The sequence below is a fragment of the Akebia trifoliata genome, chromosome 14, assembly GCF_017979445.1.
Source record: "Akebia trifoliata isolate Shusen 1 chromosome 14, ASM1797944v1, whole genome shotgun sequence".
Classification (NCBI taxonomy): domain Eukaryota; kingdom Viridiplantae; phylum Streptophyta; class Magnoliopsida; order Ranunculales; family Lardizabalaceae; genus Akebia; species Akebia trifoliata.
In genome coordinates this window covers 32,384,422-32,388,952 of record NC_141388.1, presented here as the reverse complement: position 1 = coordinate 32,388,952, position 4,531 = coordinate 32,384,422, and the positions used below count along the sequence as shown (strand labels likewise).

The 4,531-nt window shown below is 33.5% G+C and overlaps 1 long non-coding RNA gene across 1 annotated transcript; it reads left to right on the top strand.

Annotated features, from left to right (window-relative positions):
* The first annotated feature begins 316 nt into the window (after positions 1 to 316).
* On the top strand, positions 317 to 4,000 carry LOC147386804 (uncharacterized). Its single transcript, XR_015172023.1, has 3 exons — positions 317 to 1,545; positions 1,646 to 1,762; positions 3,468 to 4,000. It is a non-coding gene; the product is annotated as an uncharacterized LOC147386804 (long non-coding RNA).
* Positions 4,001 to 4,531: the final 531 nt, after the last annotated feature.

Below are 4,531 nucleotides of genomic sequence, written 5' to 3'. Positions count from 1 at the left end.
TAGGTTTGAAGCATTTTAGGTTCGTCTCTTCGTTTTGGATATTTTGAAGGATTTATTTTGTTGATTTGAGGTAGTTTTGGTTTTTTTTTTTCAAGTAACAAAGATTCTTTTTCGAAAATTTTGAGTAAGTTTGCTATGATTTATGCTTTTCTATCTTTTTCAGGGGGGGGGGATGCTAAAATTTCTTGGTATGTTCAACTATTCAGTGGTTTTTGGTTCTATATTTTTCAAGTCTCTGTCTTCTATTTCATTATTTAAAATTCAAAACTCATTTCATGTCTAGATCTTTAAAATTAAATTTCAGATTTTTTTTAGGTTAAATTTCAGCCAGTGGTAACCTCATGCATGGGAACCTGTTTTATCAAAGCTTTAGTTGATATGTTTTATAAACCATGGAAGTTCGGTTGGATTCTATTCATTAGTTCAAGTTAAATCCTACCTATATATCATAGGTTGAATTATCTTGTCATCAATGTTATTACAATAAGGTCCCGTTGCGATAACAAGATCTCAGAATAGGGTGTTTGGGTTGTTATCAAAGTACTTCAATCTAATCTTAGAGGATACACCTCTTGTCAAGCATGGTTCTGATCTCATCCCCATGATGTTTTAATTTCGATATATGTGGACTATTTTTTGTGATAATCAGTTTGCTTTTAATTGTTCCTTAATTTGGCTACATGGTTGGTTTTAGTGGGACTGATTTGGGACTGAGAGTAGTTGGGACTGATAGGTTACCATAGGGGTACCTTAGTTCGCACCATTTTAGTATAGTGTGGGAGTATCATGTTGTTTCTTTCATTCATTGTATGAACTACGTATTGTATAAATTGTGGGATCCTTCTCAAGGATTTAGTGGACTTGTTTTGGTCCAATGTGTCATAATATTGTCGAGTTTGCTGCATTGCATCATGTTTATGAGTCTAAATTTGTACTTCTACTCGATAGATGAGCTTTAAAATGGCCCAATAGCCTTTTATCTTCTTAAGTATGATTCTTCTTATACATGCTATGAGCTAGATGAGAACCCCCTTCATTTGTATATATATTTTTTTATGTATTTCAACTATTGCATTGAATTTGGATGTAACGCAGTGTTTATTCCACATGTGTTGATGGCATGGTTTCCATTCATTTATTTAGTTATATTGCAGTTTTCAGATCAACTTTTCTATATAAACCAGACCACTGTAGCACAGAATGGATTGTGACAAAATTTAGGGCATCCTAGGATTGTATTAATGACAAGAACCAGGTAACATAGATTAGGTGTGTCAATATAATCAGATGCCTCTTTTGAGTCTCATGGTTTCGAGAATTTGTTATAAAAGCATTTTTCGTTCTTGTTTCTGTTACATTGCATCCTATAACTTGGGGTGTGGCCACTCTGTTATTGTAACTTTCAAAGGAAATGATGCTTACATTGTGGATGAGAAGTTTATAATAATATATTTATCTGAGTAGGACGCATTATCTATATCCTAACATTACTATTATTTTCAGGGATGAAAAAGAAAAAGAAGAAAGCTTGCAAGCCTGTTAATGGTTAGTATGTTGCTTTTTATTTCATTTTACTCATTTATGTGGTGCTTATCCCATCTATGGTTGACTTACCATTTCACCCCTCGACTCTTTTTTCTGAAAGGTTGAACAACTCATGATGGAAATAAGAGGAGCATAAGAAGAGGTTGCTAGATGAAGGGAAGCTTGTGAGTTGGAAGTGGAAGCTGGGAAGAATGTCATTGAAGAGTGTGACAGTGAGGTGAACTCTTAAAATTTGCTTCATATTGAATTGTTTCTTCACTGGATGTTGTCAGTTGTTGCCATATTAATCTATGCCTCTTTTAATGCATATGTTGAAACATGTAATTATATGTTAGAAAAAAAGGTTATCATATTAAATCGTCACCATCATAAAATATATATATATATATAGTGTCACCAGTCGTCACTGGCCACATATTATTTGCAGAACTAATGATCTCAGTTTCAGTAGTCATTAGAATCAGTTTATGAAGTGGAACCAATGTGGACCACTTTTATTTTTATTTTTATGAGAAGTATAATATATTGAAAAAGAAGGGGGGAACAAAGTACAAGGAGGCCGAGGCAGCCTCGCAAAGAGAAACAAAACAAGATAATTAAAACATCAAAGATTACCAACAGAATTCCATCTAAAAACAAAATCATCAAAAGACAACCCCACAAACTCTATGTGATCTTTTGACCAAAGGTATAAGAAACCCAAGATCTCCAATGTGGACCACTGAATCTGTTTATTGTTTTGATAATTTTCTTTTGATTTTTGTGTGTATCAAACTGATTGGGTACATAGACTTCTAGACCCGTTTAGATGATTGGCAGATCTACCTGGGGTGTGCAATTGAAGATGGGCATTTTTGGTTACTATATATGTATTTATTAATATTCTAAGACAATTGGGATAGGCTTTCAGCTATGTCAACTCCTAACACAATTAATGAACAACTTACATTTCTTGGGTTCCATATATGCATTCTCTTGGTAGCATGATTTGTGATAGTGAATTTTTAAATTTTTGAAAACTCTGATCTCCTGCCATTTACAAACTTCATCAGGTGATTTTTGGACAAATTTTATCGATCAAAAAAAAAAAAATTGGACAAATTTCCAGTGAATTTTTTGAACTTGGATCTCTTCCAATCGAATTCAAACAAATGAACCTTTCTGATTTCATTAGAAGATTTGGAGGTGTTTCTGCAAACCCCTTTTGGACAATTTTTTATGGTAATAATCGTTAATCTTTGTGGCCTTGGGTCCTTAATCACGTCAGCTAACAAGGATTAATCTTCATTATTGTGTAAAATAGTTTCAGGTGATCTTCATTCGGACTGAGATAAAATTAATGAAATAATGGTGTCCCGTTCTTCTACTAATACCTTTTCCTTGCTCTTGGGGATAATTTTTTTTACTACCAATTCTCTTTACAAGTACTTCCTTTTCTGAAACATCTGTGTTTAATTTATATCACAATACCTTAAGGTTGCATTCATTGCCTACAAAAGCTTTTTCTCAAGTTGCTGTCAGCTTAAACCAGTTAGGTCATTTCATTACTAAACAAGTCCCCCATTTTAATACATTTTCAAATGAATTAGCCTAAATTCTAATACAAACTACAGTTGATGGATCCTGATTATAAGAACGGGAAACACCATTCTGGATCCTGATTCTTGTATAAATCCATCAAGTTTTCCTTTTAATCTTGCTCTCCCTTGTTCACATCCTTAAAATACATGGGTAGACTTTTTTTGGTGTAGGCTGTTGACCGAAGGAAATGTAAAAATGGTTTCTCTATTTAAAATATATGAGCTGTTTTAAGGTCTCAATAATATCATCTTATCATTATATGTGCAATTATAAAGTTGGTTTAGATTCTGATATTAACTTTTTTTAATCTGATAATGGTTCTTTGGAACATTTTTATTCAGACCCGAAGAGCACCAGTGCTTCCCAAGGAATAGGCAGACCCCAAAAGTGTTGCTTTGATCATATTGGGTGGTGGAGCAGGGACTCACCTTTTTCCACTTACCAGCAGATGAGCTAAGCCCGCAGTAAGAAAATACTGATTCATGTTCTTAAATTATTCATATCTATTGAGTTTAATTACACCAAGTAGTCATGACTACGAATCTATAGTTGTAGATAAGCCTAATTCTGTCTTTCCGAGAGAATTCCATCTTTCCATGTTAATTATATAGTTTCGCGTTCTATTTTTATTGTTTTTTGTTTTCTTGATCATGAGTTGATAGATATTGGTTTTCATCCTAAGATGTTTGATGTGTTCTACATATAGGTTCCCATTGGAGGATGCTACCGGCTTATTGATATTCCGATGAGCAATTACATCAACAGTGGCATAAACAAAATCGTCATCCTCACTCAGTTCAACTCTGCTTCCCTCAATCAACATATCGCTCGCACATATAATTTTGGAAATGGTGTTAACTTTGGGGATAGATTTGTAGATGTATGATCCAATCTATTATGATACTATTCTTAAGTTTATGATATCTTTAGATATAAAGTACATGAATTAGATTCTTGAAAATGCGTTAAGTGTTTTTGTGAAATTAACTTTAATTGCTGCATATGTTGTAAGGATCGTAAAGAGAATTTTTATTTTATTTTTGTGATAATCAGTTCGCTTTTAATTGTTCATTAAGTATGATTCTTCTTATACATTCTATGAGCTAGATGAGATCCCCCTTCATTTGTATATATTTTTTTTATGTATTTCAACTATTGCATTGAATATGGATGTTACGCAGTGTTTAGATCCATTTTTTGTGCGTATCAAACCGATTGGGTACACAGACCTCCACCGCAAATCCGTTTTCCCGTGTCGAAGTATCAATCTTGGCGCCAAGGCTGCTGCAAATGCTCCAATCACCATGAAGGAGGCCTTGACTGTGAGTTCTGTTTCGTCTGTTCTTTCTAAATGTTATGGATTTCGCATTTATTTTTTGTATTTAAGCTGAATTAGTGCTAAAAA